The 23,491-nt window shown below is 43.2% G+C and overlaps 1 protein-coding gene across 5 annotated transcripts in view; it reads right to left on the bottom strand.

Annotated features, from left to right (window-relative positions):
• Positions 1-23,491, bottom strand: part of MBNL2 (muscleblind like splicing regulator 2) — a 166,082-nt gene that overhangs the window by 4,403 nt on the left and 138,188 nt on the right. The gene's annotated exons all lie outside the window — the stretch shown is intronic.

Below are 23,491 nucleotides of genomic sequence, written 5' to 3'. Positions count from 1 at the left end.
TAGAATGTATTCACATTCTTGCTTATTAACTGAAATGAAAATGCCATATAGAATGAAAATTCCTAACCACTTGGAAAGAAAAAGTATTTAACAGAGAGCCCAGGAATGGGCAAATCTATAATTATAGAAGGTAGTTACAACAATGCTTTGGACTTGAACTTGACGGATGTGTCAAACCACCCAGGTCTAACTGAACCAGAAGTCAGCCTTGAAACTGGGCTCACCCAGACTGCTTTTCCCCTCTGCCCCAGCCTACACACGATCCATTATGTGGATAAAGACACATAAATTAAGTGTCTTTATCAGGCACTACTGACCTCTAAGCTGTGCTTCCTGGCATCTTTTCCAGAAAACTCTGACCATAGCCTGGTCTAAGTCTTGGGCTAGTTTGAGGACCGTATGTGTGGTATTAAAAATGAATTATGCCCCTAGCAGCTGTGAGTTTCAAGAAGCTTAAGAGATTTGATCTTAGAAGGAAGGAAAGCTTTAGGTGCTTCATTGTTTTGGTGGTAGTCTTTTTCTAAAAAAATACCATTGGATTATTAAATTTCTTTTCTGAGAAATATAGCTTGGTACAGTCTGAGTGAAGTGTACTCTGGGGTGAAATACATTCAGGAATCCAGATGAGGGGCAGTTACCAGCTGAGAGCCTCTTATGAACTCCTGAATGTCTGATCACTGCTTCTGATATTAGAAGGCGCATGACATTACAGGTCTCAGGACCCACAGGGATGGGAGGACAGTCTGCACCAGGAAGAGACCTCTGGCAGGAAGGGGAGGGCCAAGTGGGCATGTGTCAAATAGGAAGGGTGTGGAGGAGCTGTTTTGAGGGCAAGAGGGCTCTTCTGTCTCGTTTTTCATATGGCTTTTCCTTAGATTGTATTTTAAATTCACACCAAAAAAACTTAATTTAAAAATAGGATGAATAGGGAATTTTGTGTGTTTTCTGCTATCTCTCCTTGGAGAGTCCTCACACCAATTCTATACGAACATATAAACTATGTTCTATACATGAAGACTTCAGCCTCCATTGTCATTTCAATAGCCAAGAAGACCGAAAGCTTCTGGAGATGCCTGAATATTTCAATATATCTAGGTACAAAGCATATATTCCTAAAAGAGCAGGCTTATATGTGGTCCTGGGAATACTGGTTCTGAATACGATATTGACAAGCCCTAATCCTGAGCTGGTCCATTAAAAAAAAAAAAAAAAAGGTTAATTAAACCACAGTTCTCGAAAGTGACCTGCCCAGACTGGCTGTCAGTGGCGTCTTTCCTGCCCTGCACTTGTCAAACCCGAGGCTGATACCCAAAGTTCCTTCCTCAACCTCTAGGCACCAAGGCTCAGACTATTTTTGGAAAAGGCAGTCGCAAACTCCCCTGGGGTCTGCCACCATTTGCGTAAGTCAGAGAAACAGCTACCATGCTGGGTCTCCTAAAAGTCCCCTTCCTGAAGCATCCTTACTGTCTTGGTTTTCATTTTAACAGATACTCCCTGATTTTCCAGGAGGCCCTGAGAAATTCCTATCTGAGTCTGAAGAGTTAGGTCACTGTTTGGCAGACACAGGGGAGGCAGCATGAGCGGTGTTAGCTGGCTTGGTGATGCACCAAGTTCTTGTGCAAACCAGCATAAGCTTAGAGATGTTAGCTCACCCTGCTCCCTGGCATGGGAGTCCCCTCCAGGGTATAGTGACCGTCTGCAGTGAGAACAGGAGAAGCTGTGATTTCAAGGAGCAGGTCTTATCCCTGATGGTGCCAAAGGAGATACTCAGAACCCCCTGGGAGTTTGGGAACCAGGGAGAGGTGAGACTAAGGGGTGGGGTCTGGAGTGGACAAAGCCTGGAATGCTGGATGGGAGGCACCAGTGACTAGTTGGCAGGAACCAGATGGGCAGAAGTTGCTGATGGACTTGTGAGCTGCTGGACGCCCCCAACCCCACCAGGTCTTCCTCGCCTGGGTGGTCAACCACATCCTACCCTAGGCCTCCTCTGGACAGATGCTGCAAACATGTCTGCTTATGTAATTGGAGCCCCTACCCAATCAGAGTTCCACTGCTCCAGCTTCCAAGGAGCCCTGGCAAGCTACATGATAGGAAAAAGGAATCGAATCAGATGGTAAAAGTGTCTGCCTACAATGCGGGAGACCTGGGTTCAATCCCTGGGTCAGGAAGATCCCTGGAGAAATAAATAGCAACCTTCTTGGTACTTGCCTTTCCAGGCAAGTACTCTTGCCTGGAGAATCCCATGGACAGAGGAGCCTGATAGGCTACAGTCCATGGGGTCGCAAAGAGTCAGACATGACTGAGCGACTTCACTTCACTTCATATTGAACAAATCTCTTCATCTCTCTGATAGACTAGACCCTCAAATAAAGTATTATTTTCTATAACAGAATCATGATGAAGAAGAGGATTAAATTATTAAAATAAGATTTTAGCTAATCTTTCATGGTCAAAGTCTTGAACTGAAAGCATTATTTTCAATTTCTTTTTTCCACTAAAAGGAGGACACACAAAAATGAGAATAGCTGATGTCCACAAAATCAGTGATTCTATTTTTTAATACAAAGACACATGATCTCAAATCATGACTGCATTCATAAATCTTCAGTGGAATCCCTAGTTGTAACAAGACTGTCTGCAAGGCAAAGCTATCAGTTGGCTGCAGCAATGAGCATCTCCTCTGGCTGGTCAGATTGAAGAACATAATGATTTGGCTTAATCCACATCCTTAAATTATTCCTATATGAGCCCAGTACACAATTAGTCTCATTTTTATTTATTGAAGACAAAATATGAATGGACCCAAAGAACATCAGATGGGTTGTTTTCCCACCAAATGTGTTTATGAGGAGCCATTTAATAACTCTGTATCCCCAGTGAAGTGCCTACCATTGACTTGTAGTGTAATGGCTCCTCTGTCCATTGGATTCTCCAAGCAAGAATACTGGAGTGGGTTGCCATTCCCTTCTCCAGGAGATTCTCCCAACCCAGGGATTGAACCCAGGTCTCCTGCACTGCAGGCGGATTCTTTACCATCTGAGCCATCTGGGAAGCCCCAGTGTAATGGCAATCAAGCTCATTGCAAAGAGGACTGCATTGGGCACTGCCTGAAGACTCAGCCTACGGGGGCCAGGCAGGAAGTGTGCAGAAGTGGGTAGGTCAGGTGGGAAGTGTAGCGGATGGAAGGGCGCCTGCCTAGAAGGAATGGAGCGGCAGCTACTCAGCTCCAGCCAACTGTCACCTGCAGAAACCTGAACTCTAGATGGCCTGACCTTTCCATTTGCCAGAAGCAGCTAGAAATTCAGCCACTGGTCCACACTGGAAAACAACTCTGTGTGGGTTAGCTGTATCTTTGGGCTGAATTCAGCTATGAGCTGCCAGTCTGTGTTTTCCTTGAGCCTTCCTTACTTTCTTTTAATAATTTTTGGCCCGATGGGGTCTTTGTTGCTGCATGTGGGCTTTCTCTAGCTTGGGTGAGTGGGGGCTACTTTGTGGTTGCGGTGCTTGGGCTTCTTATCGCAGCGGCTTCTCTTGTTGAGGAGCACAGCCTCTAGGGCAGGAGGGCTTAGTTGCCCCGAGGCATGTGGGATCCTCCCGGACTAGGGATCAAACCTGTGTCCCCTGCATCAGCAGGCGGATTCCTAACCACTGGACCATGAGGAAAGCCTGAGCCTTCCTTTTTCGCAGGAGATATCTGCTAATCCTGGATTGCTAGCTTCCTGAGCTGGACAGCAGCCAAGGCTGCAGGCATCATGCAGGGAGGCGGCAGTGGTGATGGTGGGTGGGATCGAGACGGCAGGTCTGACAGGGAGTTAATCTTGCAACTTTCAGACAGTTTTCTTTCACCCAAAGGAGCTGGGTAATTGACCAACTGGCACCCTCTACCTAAGAAGAAATGACTGCCTCTCCCTTGACTGATTCACCAGACATGAAGTATACACGTTGCCTTGTCTTTCCCAAGATGATGCTGGATTCAGACTGAGTCCCTCTTGGGCCCCTACCTTTGGTGTGCGCTTGAAAAAGAGCTGACCAGAGTGGGAAATGCACTCAGTGGAAAGCAAAACAGTCTGTGCAGAGGCTGAAACACTGACCCTGAATGCAGGGCCAGCACGATCGCAGCAGCTGAACCAACGAGCACTTACGCAAGAGGGTTCAACATATACTCTCCTCAGTGCTTCCGAGGCGTCCAGTGTTGATACATTCTGAGTTTTCTACCTTGTGGTTGATCTCCAGGAAATGTACATATAAATAATTTTGGAAATGTACATATAAATAAATTTGGAAATTGTGGGCTTCCAGAAGACTTCTAGATGTGTTCACACTTCTTATGTAAATGAGTTCATGGCAGACATTCAGAGATGTCAGATGAGTTATCCTTTAAAATGTTAGCTCAATATTAAGTTCAGTAAGAACTCTTACTGCTTGGCTTAAATGATGGGAATAAACATTTCAGTGAAAAGACCAACTGTTTCAAGGGGCCCAAACCATGAGAAACAATTAGAAAAGAGGACTAATGAATGTTTTAATTAAACATTCAATACGGTCTTTGTAATGTTGAGTCTGGAGAGGCAGATAACATATACCTTATCAAATATTTGTGTGGCCTTGCTGAAATCTAAAGGGATCCCAATGGATCTGGATACCACTAGCATAAGAGCTCAAGTGGACACTCCTAACCAGGGGTGTGGCATAAACTAGGTCCACAATCAGGTTTCATAAAGTCAGGGTCAGTGTCTCATTCCTCTCCAGATTCCTAGTGAGGCTGGCCGCATAGCATGTACTTCTTAACTCTCGGTTGCATGGATGGCTGAAATAAGAATTTACCGAGGACATAATGCCACAATGTTGGCATTGACAGAAGACCAACAGACCCCTCACTAGTGAGAGGTAACAATGGATGTAGGAAAAGAACCCCTTGGACAATCTATACGTCTTACTCTTTCAGAGAAGCTAAGAATTTAAGAATGTCCAAGAAAAGGAAACATCCATCCCCATCTACCCAACCTGTGTTCTCTCTAGATAAAAGGACAGATATTCCAGGCTGGGGCAGAATCACTCAGAGGATGGAAATACAGCAGGTAAACAAAAATGCCTCCTGAGGACAAAATTCTAGACCTGGGAGAGTTCTTAGAAGTCTTTTCCAGGCATGGCATTGTTTAGTGGCTAAGTTGTGTCTGACTCTTTAGTGACCCCATGGACGGTAGCCCACCAGCCTCCTCTGTCTATCGAATTTCCTGGCAAGAATACTGGAGTGGGCTGCCATGTCCTTCTCCAGGCGGTCTTCCTGACCCCAGGACTGAACCCGCGACTCTGGCCTTGGCAGCCAGATTCTTTACCATTGAGCCACCAGGGAAGCCCTTTCCCATGGTTACAAGGCCCTGTTTACTCAGAAAGTAATTAAAGAAAGGGATGTTTCACTGTCTCCTTAAACAAAACTTATTATTAAGCTAAGGACAGAAAACTGAATGGAATTTCCTAAAAATCTTGCCAAGCTAAGGAGGCCTGCCTGTTGTTCACCATCCAGTATCTTCGTCTTTATTCATGGTTTTGCTGTTCGGTCACTCACGCGCCTCCTCGCTGCTCTGCACGGGCCTCCCCCCTCCTCCAGGCCCTGCACTGTCTAATATGCTCTCCAGCTTCTCCCTAGCCCTCCACACGTCTTCTCCACGGCATCCTCTACTGCCTCAAATTTCCCTGGTTTTGTCTGAGAGGTGAAACTTTTGTGTTTTGGTTGAAGCAAATTGTACAAAAGCAGACAGACATCTGTACATTTTTGGCGGCCAAAGAACTCTGTATCTAATCGTAGAGTGGGTTACAATGGATGACCGAACTATGAATTACTGAAGCCAAAAGCAAATGCCTTTGGTCTCTTGATGGGCCTATGTCATCAGAGTAATTCTCATGATACATGTTCATGAATGAACACTTTCAAGAGTGCTGACCTAGTTCATGACTATTTGTAAACTTTAAGTGTATACAATGTTCAAAGAGAGTGAGTGGTATATGAAAAGACACTTTGAAAACTTGTCAAGTTCATTATTTGAGGGGAATGTTGTCCTGGGTTGGTGGGGGACAGTGTTTCCTGTGATACTGTCTTCCAAATAGATTTTTATTTATACAGAAAAGGCATAGACTGGGCTTGTGGGAGAAAACTCTCAAACATGACAACCAGTTTCACTCTTGAGACGAGCAACCTGAGGTTGGTTGAAAGCCCCACAATATTTAGCAGAACTTAAAGAACAGTTTAGTCAGGATTCTTGCTTTGTCCTCTGTCATTAATATAAAGTTTACATCGCAAACTCTAATTCCTCTCTTTTCAACGACGTATCATTTTGTTGATGACTCACGACTGTCTGGTATTTTCTACTCTATGATATTTGAACAAAAAGATTTTTCAGCTATACTTTCTAAAAATCATTTAAAATATTACTATTTGAGTTTCTCCATAAAAGGCAGTAACACTGGCCTTATGAATACGACTGACCAGGGTCCACATTGACAATTGGTATTATCTGGATACAGTACATATATGGAAATTCTTGACTTGAGTAAGATTCTACTCCTTGCATGAGTCCATGTTGCCTGGAAAAACCCAGGCTCTTGTATTTCAGTGATGAATGAAATACAGGATCCCCTCCTCCACCCCAGACCCAGCTGAGGGAATTCTAAGGACCACTTCTGTCGCTTTCATGGGGGGATGGGAATTTACACCTCAGATCATCCGGAAATCCATATGTCACGAAAAGGTGACTTTTTTCTCCAGAGTGATATAAAGGAGGAAGAAGGGGAAAGCGCCTGAGAGGAGGCTTTTTACTCCATGCGCTTCCCCTGATGCTACAGAAGTGCTGAAAAGAAGATCACATCCAAGAGTGTTCTGTGCTCGTTCAGGAAGAGAGGGGCTGTAAGACCGTGTCTGCCAGAGAAGGTCAAAATAAAACAAAATGCTAGACTGGAAGGGCCACACGAAAGCCAGGAAAAAAGTAGTCATCAAACCAAATATAGCACCCAGGTCAAATAAAGAGGGTGCTCTGAATGCTTCTGGGGCCTCCCAGGACCAGGTTCCAGCTTTCATCTTCCTATTGGTCTCCTGGAAATCTTGGCTCCCTGTGGTATATCCCATTCCTACTCCAGACGCCTTCCCCAGTGAACATTCCAATCACCCAACGGTTGAACCATGGATTATGATTCTCCTATCCTCAGCTGGTGAAGGTGAAGGGTTTTACTATCACACACTGTCTGGAAGTTTTGGCTAAGCGTATGCTTTTGGCATCTTTCCTGAATCCTAAAGACGTGGAAACATCCATAACATGGTATTTGGCCTCTTCCATGCTGTTAGCACAGTATTATCCTTGAGAAATGTCATGAGTGAAATAAACTAGTGTCAGCCAGCCTGGAGACTTAACCATCAAGTCCTTCCCTGTCTCTACAGGAAAATTACTTGAGTTCCAAACCAGGTGGCAAAAGAAATTCTGAACAAACATTTTAAAAATTAAGGGCTGTCTGCATATTAAGGAAGGCTAAATTCCTCTACTATATCAAGAAATAATATATAGTAGTTATGTTGCACTATGTAAAAATATTCTAAAATATTATAGAAAAATATTATGAGATAAATTTACTATAAAATATTTATGATATAAAATATTTTTCTAAGAATATTATATTTAGAATATGTGCTTTGAGATGTGGAGGAAACAAGGCTATCTGAGATTCGTCAGGCTGCCCACATCTGAGGCTATTTCAGTGAAGGTGACCTCTGGACATGAAGGTAGAATCCAAGAAAACTTTTTTTATATCTTTAAAAACCAGTTTATGCAGCAACTGAAAAGAAATTTCAAAAGCATTCATTTAAACCTGTTCTTTTCAATATGGGGTTTTGCTCCCAGTAATATACCAAAGAATCAGGCCAAGAAAAATCACAGAAACAAGATCCCATTGGATTCAACATCGAATCCCCAGTCCTGCTCAATGCCCTGCTTTTGTATCCACTACATTATGTTGGACTTAGAATCCTGGGCACATTTTGCCCGAAGTATTCATCTTAAGAGTGTAGCAGAATGTATAATTCAGCCTGCTAAGAACTGGCTTTTAAGACATGAAAGGCAGAAAAAGAAACCAAATGCTGGGATTCAGTAAAAAAGAAGGCTAAGATGAATGTTAGGTCCAGGACACAAAGTCTGTCTTTGTCTACTGTAATCATCTTACACATTTCTTGAACTGGTAGGATGACACCACCATCCAACAAAATTTCCAGAAAAATTAGCCTCGTTTTGCTTTCTTCCTTTTTAGTTCTTGGCCTGTGTGTTTGAGTATGTGTGTCAGAGACAGAGAGAGAGAGAGAGAGAGAGAGAGAGATGAACAAAACCACCCAATGGGTGTAAAACAACGATGCAAAGGAAAAGTCAAAGAGGGTCCAGGAGTGGACACTGAGGAGGCTTGTTTGTGCCATCAACTGGCTCTGTGACCCTTCTGGGCCTGAGTTTCTCACTCTGCTTGTACCATACTGGCACCTCTGCAGCGTGGTGTGAGGTTAACCAGGTGGCCATCTGTCCTCTTTAATAACTCCTCAGATAGTGTCCCAAATATCCTCGTATAAACGATGGCAAAATGGAAGCCAAAGATAGAAAAGGTAGAAAGCAAGCAAGTTACATTTGCTCTCATTTCTTTACTACTAACCATCTTCCCTCAAAGCTCAGTGGTTAGGCCCATCCTTTCAGCATCTCTGCTTTTGGGGATGATTCTTATGATATGATAATTACTTTGATTGTCACTGCATACTTAACAGTGCTAAAAGCCATGAGAACAGAGACTTGTTTATTGCTTTGTTCCCAGAGTTCTGAATTTCACACGCCACATAGTGGGCTCTTTATAAACATCTGTTGAGGAAAACATGAAGATGCATGGCACTGAGTTAACAGTGGGCTCTGTTACAGCCTCAGAGCAGACCCAGCTTCTAACACGCGTGCTTCACTGAGGAAGAGCCGAGCGCATTTGCACTCAGTTCCCTGTTTCATGGAAACAGAACTCTTACAGGAAAACTCAGCAACGAGAAGGAAGTTTTCATATGCAAAGAGTAAGGATTTAATAAAACAAAAACCTAAGTATAATTAGGTATCTCTCTTTCCAATCCTAATTCTTTCTTCTTTGGAGAAATGTCTATTCAGATCCTTTGTCCAATTAAAAATACTATGGTAAAACAGGCAGAGTGTAAAATGTGCCGTTTTAACCATTTTAAAGTATATAGTTCAGTGGCATTAAGTACACTCACACTATTGAGCATCTCACCACCATCTATCTCCAGAACTTCCCATCACTCCAAACTGAAACTCGGTACCCATCAAACACTAACTCCCCATTCCCCTTTCTTGCCAATACTTAACCCCTTCTTCCTTCCTTCCCTCCCACCTTTCTTTTTATCTTCCCCATTTTGGGTTTCAAAAATGGAATTTGAATCATCATAAATTCCTTGGCTCACTTTGAAATTTAGCTCTATGACTTTTACCTACAACTAAATTAACCTCTGGGCTTCCTTGGTGGCTCAGTGGTAAAGCATCTGCCTGCCAATGCAGGTTCGACCCCTGAGTCAGGAACACTCCCTGGAGGAAACGACAACCCACCCCAGTATTCCTGCGTGGGAAATCCCATGACAGAGGGGCCTGGTGGGCTACAGTCCATGGGGTTGGGAAGAGTTGGACATGGCTTAGTGACTAAACAACAAACAACAACAAATTAACCTCGAGTTACTCCTTCAATAGTTGCCCCTCCAGGCTGCCCAAAATGTTCATTCTTAGGTAGTGATGTTTGTTTAATCTGAGATTTATGTGAAGGTAAGGCTTCGTGGAAACAGTGGAGAAAAGCAGTATCTCTCTTTTAAAATTATTGCTGTTAAAAAAAAAGAGAGAGAAAGCCTTGGATGAAAGGACTCCTCCTGGTTGACTCTTTTTACAGAAGTTTCTTGCCAGTTCACCACATTGAGAACAGTGAGTTGCCTTCATTCATCCGCTTGCTAAGTTGTGTTTACTGGACTGAAATTTGAATTTCCTTGTTGATCTCATCAACTCACATTTTCAAACCATAGCTTGAACTGAGATTTAAAAGGCTTGCTTCTACGGGAACTTTCCTCTTAAACGGTTAAAGCTTTGTAAACCGATAATTAAAGTAAGCATAGATAGTGCATGCTCGGTTGTGTCTGGCTGTTTGCGACACTATGGACTGTAGCCCGCCAGGCTCCTCTGTCCACGGGATTTCCCAGGCAAGAATACTGGAGTGGGCTGCCATTTCCTCCTCCAGGGGATCTTCCTGACTCAGGGACTGAACCCACGTCTCCTGCACTGGCAGGTGGATTCTTTAGTTAGCAGTTTTTAAGGGAACCATGTAAAGAACTTCATCCCAATTCTACATTGACTGCTCTCATCTAACGCAAATAAAATGCAGACACAAGAGAACAGGATGTGGAGGTTGGCAAATCTGAGTTCTCAAATTGTTCAGCCACTTCCAACCTGCTTGAATGTTAAGCAAATTATTCTTTCAAGTTTTCTCCCCTCTGAGAAATGGATAAGACACTTCACAGAGCTCTATTGAGTATTAAATTACATAATGTATATACAGTGTCTGATACGTAACAGTGGTTGTTGATACACCTTGGCTTTCTTCCGTTGGTCTATTTAAGATTCATAATCCTAAATAAAATTTGGTTTCCGCTCCTATTTAAATAGGCCTTCAAATAATAATTTTGTGCATTTAAACATTACATGGTCTGTATGACACTCCATACGTGTTGATAATAAACTTGATTTTGATGAGATTAGGGTTTTCTAAATGTCAAATACACTTCCCTTGTTGTGTATGTATATCTCGACTTGTCACTGACAACTAAATAGAGGCTGAATTTCTTTGTTGTTCATGGAAGTCTTGACTGTCATTCATATTAATCATTTTTCAAACTAAAATATTTTATTATAAAAGCATCAATATCCAGTGCATACAATGACCAGTGTCTACTGCAACAGACAGTTACATCCCATGACAGACACTCTTTAAACTCTCTAAATTTAAATTCAGTTCAAACCCAGTTTCTAGACCTGACAGGTGTATGACCATGGGTAAGTGCTTCCACATCTTTTATTCTCAGCACGCCTCATCTCTGTAATGGGAATCAAGCGTTGTCCCTAACAGAAATCGCTGTGAGCCTCATGTAATTAACAAGTGCTTGGTGGTAGCAAGCACATAATGCTCTGTTATCATTTGGTAATATTTCACCTATTTTAGTTTCTTTATAATAAATAATGCAGCCACTCAGTCGTGTCCGACTCTTTGTGACCCCATGGACTGTCAGAGCCCGCCAGGCTCCTCTGTCCATGGGGATTCTCCAGGCAAGAATACTGGAGTAGGTTGCCACTTTCTTCTCCAGGGGATCTTCCTGACCCAGGGATTGAGCCCAGGGATTGAGCCCAGGTCTCCTGCATTGCAGGCAGACTCTTTACCCTCTGAGCCATCAGGTCGTTTCTTAGGCTAAGCCAAAAAGCCTGAATATAACCCTTTAGACAAGGTAGAGCATGTACTTACATTTCTTAGATCACTGTGCTCAGAACAGACTACTCTTTATGGACAATTCTCCACACCCAGTCTTGTCTAATAAACATCATTCTTCAACTTTTAAACCTTCACCTGTTCTGATACAGGTCCCCATACATAGTAGTAAAAATAAGAGAACTCAGATTATGAGCTTATGTGAAATAAAAAAAGAAAGCAATTCTGAAACACAGTTTTCCAAGGCAAAGGAGTACAATGGAGTATTCTTCTCATTCTTCACAAACTACTTAGATTACCCTATTTTAACTTCTTTCCTTGTTCAAGAACAACCTTAATATTACAGGGGTCAGAGAAGAGCAAAGAAAAGAAAAGAAGATGAACAATTGGAACTGACTCAAGCAATTCCTTTCCTCTTGAATCTTCATAACTAAAGTGGTTCTCTGGTCCTTTCAAATATTTTGGGATAACAATGACAAATACTGAAAGAACGACTAATGGAAAAGTTATGAAAGTATTACTGGAGATGATATTTGGAGAAAAAGAAGGAATCGACTTTAATCTTTTTAATTCCTCCAAAACCTTTCTAAATTTTAAGGAGGAAGCAAATCTATTGATTGTTCAAAAAAAGGTACAGGTAGCATATTCATGCTGGATTGTGGTTTGAGGGACAGAGAGAGGACTAAGTCTGGGGTTCTCAGTTTCCAGTCCCTTATGTAACCTTGAATGAGTCACTTCACCATTCCAGGTCCTTTTCCTCATTTTAAAATGTAAGCTTAGGAGCTTATGGAAGGTTGTATATCTGGTTTTGCCACTTAAGAGATGATCTTGAACACGCTTTTCAGCTTCTCAAAACTGCAGTTTCTTTATCTATATACTAGGAATAAGAATATTCCCTTCCAGGGCCATTTGGGGGTTTTAAGGAGAATATTCATACAGAAGTTTAGCACAATGTCTGGCACTTGGTAAGCACTTACTAATGGAGATGCCTGGGTCATCTCTGCGCTGTCTGCATGCTCTATAGCACTTGGGGGCCCCTTTGTGCCCCCTGCGTGCTTAGTCCCTCAGTTGTGTCCAATCCTTTGCGACCCCATGGACTGCAGCCTGCTAGGCCCCTCTGTCCACGGAATTTTTCAGGCAAGAATACCGGAGTGAGCTGCCATTTCCTTCTCCAGGGATATTCCTGATGCAGGTATCGAACCCTCATCTCCTGTGTCTACTGCATTGCAGGCAGATTCTTCTTACCCACTGAGCCATCAGGGAAACCCACTGGGGGCCCTTTAATGATCATTTAAAGCACTTTCTCAGGAAGACAGTGTGGCGAATGGGAAAAAATACTACCCTAAGCAGGACAGGGACAATCGAGTTCCAGTCATGGTTCTCTTATTATTTATGGGACTTGGATAAGCCGCCTTGCTGAACTGGGGACTTGCTCCAAATTACAACGTAACTTGCACCATCACTCCCTTTTTCTGTTACTGTAGAAGGATGGCCTGGTTGTGGTCAGTTTGCTCACAGGACTTAAAGCCTTTCATAGCTTTGATGTAGTTGATGCAGATCTTAGGTCAGATGTGCAATGCCTGAGGTGACAGTGACTTTGGGAAAATGGGTGACATTTTACAATGTTCAGCTTAATGATGCTGCTTCCAGAAATGTATTGCAGTAAATAGTGAAGAGCCTCTGTGCTTGATTACAGGAAGCTCATCGACACAAACTCTGAGCAAGGGGAGGGTGATGATAATAATATAATTTCATCACCTAGAGTTAAAACAGACCAAAAGTTCCAGCATGTTATACACAACGCCGAGGCATGATGGAGACTAAATGTTAGATGAGCTATAGTTTCTCATAAACCAATGTCAGAAAATACCAGTTAGCACATTTGTCCTTTATGGTACAAATCAACCCTGGAGGAGGGCATGGCAACCCACTCCAGTATTCTTGCCTGGAGAATCCCACGGACAGAGGAGCCTGGCGGGCTACAGTCCCTGGGGTCGCAAAGAGTTGGGCACAACTGTGCAACCAACACTTCTACACTAGCACAAATAAAAGTGAGCAAGTGTCAACAGGAACCACTCTTTTTATGTAAGCCTTGGGGAGAGATGCCTTTTAGAAGGCTGATGTGGCAGGGACCAGAAAGCTGGTGAATCCACAGACACTCAGAAGCTGGAAAGAGCCACTGGGAGAAGAAAGGATCAAGATGCCTCCCTGGATTTTCCTGACTTTCTTAGTTACAGCCTGTCCCCCTCCCTGGGCTTCCCAGGTGGTGCAGTGGTAAAGAATCCACCTGCAATGCAGGAGAGCAGGAGACCTGGGCTCGATCCCTGGGTCGGGAAGATCCCCAGGAGGAGGGCATGGCAACCCACTCCAGTCTTCTTGCCTGGAGAATCCCATGGACAGGGGAGCCTGGTGGGCTCCAGTCTGCAGGGCCGCAAAGAGCTGGACACGACTGGGCACTGGGCACATGTACTCCTTTGTATCCACAGGTTCTGCGCTCACAGATTCAACCAACCATGAGTAGAAAATATTTGAAAAAATAATCAGAAAGTTCCAAAAGGCAAAACTTGAATCTGTTGTACACTGGCATCTACTTACATAGCATTTATGATGCATTAGGTAATGCAGAGATGATTTAACGTCTAAGAGAGGATGTGCATAGGTTATGTGCAAATGCACCATTTTATATGAGACTTGGGCAGCTGTGGATTTTGGTATCATTTGGGGTCCTGGAACCAATGCCCCGCAGATACAGAGGGATGACTGTATTCATCCTCCCCCACACATGAGAAAAGGATCTTTCTCTCCATCCCAGTTCATCACTTTATCAATGAAGTAGCTTTCTCACCAGTTAACCTGCACTCAGTCTACCCCAGCTCACACCTTCCCACTCATGTCCAGTAGATGGGGGTTTGCAAAGCCCCCCTTTAGCGTCTTGCTGCCCTGCTCTTGGCCTGCCATTCAAGGCCCTCAGTCCCCTAACCCCTCCTCATCGCTCTAGGGGATTTTCCAGTCCTGCCCGAGTGTTACCGCTCCACCCCCTCACTCACTGCATGCAGTGCGTGAGCCATCCCATCCCCCGCTTTAGACCTGACACAGTAAGAGCTGCTCTGTCTGCGTCTATCGTGGGGTAAAGACTGAGACTGCTTCTGAAACTCCAGGCTTGGGGAAGAAAACAGCATGAGGGGAAGCACTGACCTCGGGGTTAGAGTCTTGAGGTCAAAGGGAGGCCCTTCTACTGATTATAGAGTCACAGCAAAATCTGAGCCTTGATGTCTTCCCATGCTAAAGAGGAAGAACAAAACCCATCCGATAGGGCTAAATATGAGGACACATGCAAAGCATGATGCTGGTGCGTTTATAACGCTAGCCCTCCTTGCCCCTTCCCCCACCCCCTGCTCGCCCCCTTAGGTTTCACTCTGGCAGGGACAGCTCACCTGCTCCTTATCTAATTCCGACACATCCTTCAAGGCCCCCTGCCCACTTTAGAGGTAAAGTTCTGCCATGCAGCTTATTTTTTTAATCCGAGGACTTGATGATCTCCCTTTATGACACTGTCTGATTGCTTTGCATCCGACTGGGCAGTAAACTCCTAGGTGCCATTAGCACTTTGCCACACTGTGTCTCCGGCGCGTTCAGCAGACTCAACCAGGTCTGGCCTTGGGAGCCACTGCCTCCAGCAATGTGGCCCAGAGGGGACACTAGGAGGGTCTCAGAGGCCGCGCCTAACGCCAGTTTCTCCCTGACTCGTGGAGGCGAGACGCCCAGGAAGTGTAGTGACACTCAGGCTAGCTCTGTATCAGGAGACTGAAAGGATCTCTCCTCTCCATCCACCCACACAGCAAGGCTGACGACCTCCCCAGACATGCAGGTAGAAGTGTGGGCAGGCAGGCAGCAGAGGCAGAACTTGGGAAGAGAAATACCTATAAATCAAAAATTGACTCTGTCCATAGCAACTTGTATTACGGATGAGACCCCATTCATCTTTCAACCTTGGCAATGGATCCAAATTCCTGCACTGCACCTCGCCTCGCTTTCCTTACACAGCTACAGCTGGAAGGAAACACACCTCTAGGATGAACTGTATATTTTATCTCAAAAGAGAAAACCTACAGTTAGAAAAATGAGCATACTTTTAGGACGGTCAACAAAAGCCAAAGTACTACGGGGAATATGACTTTTCAATCTGAAAAGATTCCCCCTTCCCCCAAATTCCATCAAAATGCAAAAGAGAATGGGATTTGAGGTAGAATAAAAGCAGGACGATCCACCATGCAGCCAAGTTCCACATAAGAACCCTTGACATTTTTCTCTTCAGCTGCACGAAATTGGAACTGATATGATGTCTTTAGGTGCTATATACAAAAGAATCCTGCCCAAGTTTCTCACCATGAGGTGTAAATTATTCATGAAAAATGAAAATGTACTAGATCACAACACTTATATAACTTAGCCTTTCCTTGGAGAATCTGCAAATACATATATTAATTAAATCTCATGGTAGTTCTGCAAATCGACTGCTTCTGAGGCAGGAAAATAAAAGATCTTTTTTCCTTCTTATTTTCTGATTTCTTAAACAGAATCTGCCTCTATATGGCTCTCATAGACCCAGCTCCTCCTAAGACATATGGAGCAGCCCTCCCACCTCTCTTTCCCTGCACCTCAAGCATTTTTTTTGGACCAGACTGGCTGCCATCTCTGGGGTCGCACAAAGTCGGACACGACTGAAGTGACTTAGCAGCAGCAGCAGCAAGTTTGGAGGGCTTTCCAGGTGGTGTTAGTGTAAAGAATCTGCCTGCCAATGCAGGAGAAGTGGGTTCGATCCCTGGGTCGGAAAGTCCCCCTGGAGAAGGGAATGGCAACCTACTCCAGAATTCTTGCCTGGAGAATCCCATGGACAGAGGAGCCTGATGGGCTACAGTCCATGGGGTGGCAATGAGTCTGTCACAACTGGGCGACTTAGCACGCCCACACAGTAAGTCTGGATTCCAGTGCACCAGCCACACTGCAGCATAGAATTCAGACTCTAATTATCAAGCAGCTTTAACTAGTGGTGTTAAATGAACGCAAAAATGCCATTTTTATTGTTTTGCTCTTTAAGAGATATACAGCAATCAGTCTCCCTCTCTCACCTCCTCTCTCCCCCTACCCTGTTGTCTACACACGCACACACACGCGCACACATACACACACATACACAGTCACTCCCTCTCTCTGCAAAGTATCTGATATGGCAATTCTCCTTCATTTGAGGCATCCCAATCCATTACTGAAACTGAGCCCTCCTCCATAGTTAGAACATCAGCACAAAGTTAGAGAAGCTGCAACACACACCTTTAGCGGCACCGTGATGCTGAGACGGGTGTCGCGGCCCCAGCATTATTTCACAAGGGCTGGATCTAGACAGTTGCTGTACAGGCCTTTTGGGGGCGCAACATACTCGGGGCCCAGGGGCTTTCTGTCGTCTGTTCCTGGGACCCAGCAAACTGTGAGAAAGGAGTGAGTCACAGTTGGATCATCCGGACAGGGAGGCTGGTGACTCTGCTGTGGTTCAGGGGAGGGAGCTGATGGGGGTCGCTTCGCCCACACTGGGGCCTTGCAGAACCCAGATTCTTCTTGTGAAAAAAACACAGGCTCCAAATGGGTCAAGTGGGGAACAGTGGGGAATGTTTGATGCCTCCTACATTTGTCTGAATATAGTCCTAACAGATGGCTTTGAATAATAGATGTTTTATAAAACTTTCTGAGACGAGAGATTAAGTAAAACATGACCTGACCTTTCTAGATTTCTTAGTTAGGATAGGGTGATTTACTATAACTCTGTATATAGATATTCAAGACTCTGTACACAAATAGCTTTGAAGTTGTGTTCACGTTTATATGTGAGAAGTAAGTAAACTCTGATGCTCTTAAACTTTTCTCATCTCTCTTTAGTACTTTGTAACAAGCCTGATAAAGCATAATATATGTATCTGCTTGCATGTAATTATTTTGTCTGGTAAGATATGACTGAAGTTGATGATTATATATATTAAACAATACCAGACATGTTTGCAAAATGGGGACTTTCTGACATATGAGACATCCTAACAAATGAAGGGCTAGGAATATATGTATTATTTTATTATTATTTTTTTTAATTGGAGTATAATTGCTTTACAATATTGTACTAGTTTCTGCTGTAGGAATGCATAATACGTTATTAACTAATTTTCAACAAACTCTTCCTAAGGCCAGTTTCCAGCTGAATGGATTTAATCTTTGGAGGAGAATTCAAAAGATGTGACGAGACCTCAAGGTCCTAATTTTAAATGCCAACCAGCACTTTTTGGAGATTTGATTAGTGTTATTAACATCTTGCCAGAAATATAATTTGATTTCACCAGCTTTAAAAGCAGTGCATGGGGTGCTCCATTAAAATATTCCTAATATCCAATATGTAAGAATTTGTCTTCCTAGCATGGACCCATGACCCAGAATGAATTAGATGTATCATTTCGCTACATGTCTGCACAGCTCTAACTGTGGATGTACAGACAACACGTATTCACTCCAGATCTGAAGGGACACTTTCTTTTGAATAAAGACCCGGGAGGGCTCACTCAGGTCAGGGTTGAGGAGCCACAGGTTAGGAGCCAGCACTCTGGAGGCATTTGACCAGGGAGTCCACCCAACTGGTATCCCTGAATTCAGGTCCTACAGAAAATCAACTTCCTGCAGGCAACCTTTCATGTTGGCCCCAATCTCTTGACCAGGTTTTGCCATAGCATGAGATCATTCTTACATTTCTTTTTGGCCGACTCTTTGTGACCCTGTGGACTGTAGCCCACCAGGCTCCCCTGTCCATGTGATTCTCCAGGCAAGAATACCGGAGTGGGTTGCCATTTTCCTTTCCAGAGGATCTTCCCAACCCAAGGATCGAACCCGCATCTCCTGCAAGTCTCCTGCATTGCAAGCAGATTCTTTACTACTGAGCCACTGAGTTTCCATGTAACAGGCAGAAGCAGGACAAAGTAGTCCCTTGCCAGCTGCCACTGTCCCAGTTGAAGCCTCTCCCTGGGCTCCACAGACTCTCCTGCCTCGAATCCACCTGCTTGCTCTTCTTAGAGTTGCGTCCTCTCACTTTCCTGCTTAAAAACTTTCAATGGCCAAGTAAAGGCCGGGCCCTTAACCCTGGCGTTTAATGTCTTGCACACTCCATGACACTCCTATGCTGTCACCGCTCCCAGACACCAGTGCTCTAACCAACTGGATTGTTAGTTTTTCTCCACTAAGCTTTACACTTCCCCATCTTTGCACATTTGTGCTGTCATTCCGTCTATCTACTGATGACGCTTTAAGGGACATGCCGATCAAGTCCTTGTGGAATTCAGAGGGTAGGAAAAGAAATTCTAGCTGCAGGGATTCAGGGAAAGACTCTGAATATAATTGGGCCTTCAAGGATGTCATTAGGTAAGCTGAATAATCTCCGTATATAAATGAAGAAACTAAGATTTAAAATATATTCACTTGGAAATTATTTTCTCCTCCTTTGAAACAGAATGTATTTTTGAAGCAGAAAAATACTAATAATAAAGCAATGATAGCATGATGTTGTCATTCAGCCACTCAGTCGTGTTTGACTTTTTGCAACCCTGTGGACTGCAGCATGCCAGGCTCCTCTGTCCTCCACTCTCTGCCAGAGTTTGCTCAAACTCATGTTCATTGAGTCGGTGATGCTATCTCACCATCTCATCCTCTGCTGCTCCCTTCTACTTTTGCCTTCAGTCTTTGGCAGCATCAAGGTCTTTTGTTATGACACAGTAGAATACCACAATAATTCCAGTTGGAGGGATATCAATCTCTACTCTCATTTTATTAATAAAATGTCTTATAATATGAAAAAAATGAGATAATCCACCTACTATGCTGTGAACCTCACCTCTTTTATTGGACACTCTGAGATTAAATTGGTGTCAATATAGGCATCTGTAGATTTATACATTCTGACCTTCTGTTAGTGGACTGAAACTGAATGGCTTATATAGTACCTGCATTTTCATTTCTGATTTCCCTTGTCCTCATACTACTTACGAGATGAACAGCAGAGGCTGGGGTTAAAGTCCAGGGCTGTGATTCACACAAAAGCAGCCCCTGAATCTGCTTTACTAGGACTAATGACTAATTTCTTTCCACTTCTCATTTTAGTTCTCATCTTACTGGCATAGAAATTACTCATAATTTTCAGTCTACTCACTGGGTATAATACTACATAGTCTATTAATAAATAGTTCTATATCATAATTAATATACATTAACTTGTATATAGTTTCTAAACATGACTTGGCTATTACATAATTAGCTTGAAGCTCTGCTCATATTCAGGCCGTCTCCCCAGCTTGGAATTCACCTCGGTTCGAGTTGCATTAGCAGAACTCCTTCATTTTCCCCTAAAGCAACAGAGCTTGCTGTTATTGAGTTTCACTTTAGAGATTGTTTTATCTGTGGAATAAGTGACTTTCATTCATTTGTAGTTATAGAGAGAGGCAGTACAGCAAGGTGGTTAAGAGTATATTCTAGCAAGACAATTTATTAGATGTTTAACTTTGACTAAGGTAGTTAACCTTGGTTTCAGGTCCACCATCTATAAAATGAGGACAACAATAATTGTTAACACTATAGTAAGACTGTGTGTCTTCTATACGTATGTATTCTTTCTCATATGATATCAAATATATGATATAATATTAAATGTATTATATGAGAGAAATCATTTAGAATAGTATCTTGTACATCTACATAATTTGTAAATAATATTATTTGTATAACTTGTATATTAAGGCCCAAAGAACTTAACTGAAACAGGAGATAGCTATTGGTAGATTTGCTTATTGTACTTCTGTTCTTATATCTACTCCCAGAGCTAAATAACCAAAACATTATTCTCTATTTCCCCAAAGTATTTCGGTTTTCTTGTCATTTAATTTGAAACTGCAAGTCTAAGTTCAGTTAAAACTTTCACTGCTGGCATCTTGATTCAGCCCTGAGGGTAGAGTTTATAAATCTGTTGGTTCATCTTGACTCACCATGGGGTGACGTATAAAGGAACCCTGGGCTGGAGGAGCCGTCACGGGGTGTTCTGGTCTCTCTTCTCCTTCTATGAATGACTTGTATCTAATTACAAATACCTAGGAGAGTTGAACCGTTTGAACTGACAGTTGGTGCAATGAACTAAAATACTGTGAAAACCCTACCGCATGTTTACATCGCTCAGTTGTGTCTGAGTCTTTGCAACCCCATGGACTGCAGCCCACCAGGGTTCTCTGTCCACGGGATTCTCCAGGCAAGAATACTGGAGTGGGTTGCCATTTCCTTCTCCAGGGGATCTTCCCAACCCAAGGATGGAATCTGGGTCTCCTGCATTGCAGGCAGATTCTTTACTGTCTGAGCCACCAGGGAAGCCCACATGTTTTGTGTTAAGAACAGATGGCTCAGTGAAGAGAAGGAAGGGATGTCTATCATGCACTGAACTCTGAAATCAACAGCACCCCTTTCTTCTCTGTGTGTTTAGGGCTTTCCTGGTGGCTCAGATGGTAAAGAATCTGCCTGCAATGCAGAGACCCAGGTTCGATCTCTGGGTCAGGGAAGATCCCCTGGAGAAGTGAATGGTTACCTCTATCATCTCATGCTTTGGGCCTAGCATGGCAGCTAAGGAACCACAGGCTTGTTGACTCTCAAGAGCTGGAAGGGACCTTAGCGGCCATCCAGTTCTCATCTTATTTTCACAAGCAAGCAAACAAGATTCATTTTGCCTAAACAACACATAATTCACATCCATATGATTCAATGTAAGTTTAATGTGTGAAATCTTAATAAGATGAAAACTTGCCATTTCATAGTCATTAGAAATCTCTCTGAATTCTGAATTCCTGGGCACTAAAAGAATTTTCACGTTCTTTTGTAGTGGCTCCGCTCCTTGAAACTTGTTGAAAATACATTAAGAGTATCATATCTGAGAATTTATGCTTACTATTAGTTCTTTTTCTGTTATGTTCTTGTGAAAGAAGAACTTCATCAAGAGCCACTAAAGGATTTCTCTTTGTCATCACTGAAGTCCGGCAACGATTATATCTGATAAACTGCAAAGCACAGAATCTAGGATTCTTGAAGCTACTGTCAGGTCTGTAATTTTAGTTTTTTGGACTTAATTGAAGTTAACTTATTAGTTCCTTTACCAGTCACACTGTGCTGAAAGTGATTTATTTTAGTTTATGAATAGCTTAGGCCTCTTCCCTACACAAATACATGAGCTTACACATAGGCATGTGATCTCTCAGTATTTTTCTACCAAAGGGGGCCAAAAAAATCACTAGGTTGCAAAAATATTTATGATACAGGATCAAGAATTTATCATAATAAAGGGACATAACCTAAAACTCCAAAGTATTTATCTTGACTTCCTTTTTATTCCCAAGAAAGAGCTCTCTGTATTAAAAGTGCTTAACTTGCCATAAAATATAATGTTAAATTCCACTGTAACCAAAACTATATTCCACTTGAAACTTGTTTTCTTATGAACGGACCTTACAGCAAAACTTCTGTCAAAAATCACAAAAACATAGCTCAAGAAGGCTAGACTTAGACATAAAAGAAACATTTCCAGTTCCCCTACTAAGAGGGACCAAGTAAAAAGAGGAGCTTTGAATCTAGTAATGGAAGGACGCACACTGTCTCTCCCTTCTCCTATCCTATCGTTTGAAAAAAAAAAAAACAACCCTCCAGCTAAGAACTGATGTGATGTTCTTTGTTACATCTGTTTGGAAGCCGAGCTGGCTCTCCTGAGAGGGAAGCTGGCTTGTTGAGGTGCTGAGTGATGAGCTGAGGCGCCGTCACTAGCTGGCATTGCTTGAGTGCCCACCTGGCCTCTCTCCCCTCCCGCCTTTGTTCCTTTTTGCTCTATCACCGTTCAGAGGACACGGGGGGAGCTCACAGACTTTGCCTTCGTTTCTTCATTCAAGGGCACTCACACCTGTCTTTTCAGTGATGAGACCTACAGCTCTGGCAACGCTTATTAACTTGAACAAGGAAGGAAGTGTGAATCAGCCCTTCCCGCCTGCAGAATAGAGTTTGGAATCTGCCATTTATACCCAGACATGATTTTTCCCAATTTCTTCCATTCCCTGGGACCTTCCCCCACCCCTTCCTCCTATACTTCTTGTCATCTTTTATCAGTACAGTCGATTTTGTTAAAAAACAAAACAAAACAAAAAAACAAAACGCGGCACTTCTGTGAAGGGAGCGCATGCGCAATCAAGTGTTGGTTTTTTTTTTTTTTCCGGGCAAGCGAGAGCTGACGCTCATACTCCTCTCCTGGGACCCTGAGCGCACACATTTGCAAGTTGGTTGGCTGGGGTTAGGGTTACAGTCAGCCCGTGGCGACAGGAAACAGCCAACTGGCCCTCACTGAGAAATAGTCCATCCATGGTCTTATTGGCACATGCATTAAACCAAAAGAATTAAACGCCCCTTTATCGGTTATATCCAGCCTTTGTGAACTCGGTGGGCCGGTACTCTGCTTCCAGTACCGTCTGGCTCTCACTTGGGAACCAAGTGAGTTTGAGGAGCACACAAGACCAAGGTGAAATGTTAACCAGAATCATTCAGACCTCAGATTTGACACTAAGGGAAAAAGGGAGGCTTTCCTCAGAGGAGAATGTTTCTTTTCCCCTACAACAGATAACAGGGTCTGAATGAACTGAATCCAAATACAGCCAGTTTTGAAGCACCCCCGGGCATGCTTTTCTCATTTTTTTTTTTTCCCCCTGTGACAATTCACAAACCACTGGATACATAATGCTGTACTAAAAGGAATGTAAGCCTGTCAGGTTAATTACACAATATTAGGTACGAAAACAAACAGTGCAACACAAAACATAGCTACATCATTATTTGCAGTAAATGTTAACTCTAAATAAGTGCAACCTGT

This window comes from Bubalus kerabau, chromosome 12 (assembly GCF_029407905.1).
Source record: "Bubalus kerabau isolate K-KA32 ecotype Philippines breed swamp buffalo chromosome 12, PCC_UOA_SB_1v2, whole genome shotgun sequence".
Taxonomy (NCBI): domain Eukaryota; kingdom Metazoa; phylum Chordata; class Mammalia; order Artiodactyla; family Bovidae; genus Bubalus; species Bubalus kerabau.
This window is presented reverse-complemented; position numbering and strand designations above follow the sequence as displayed.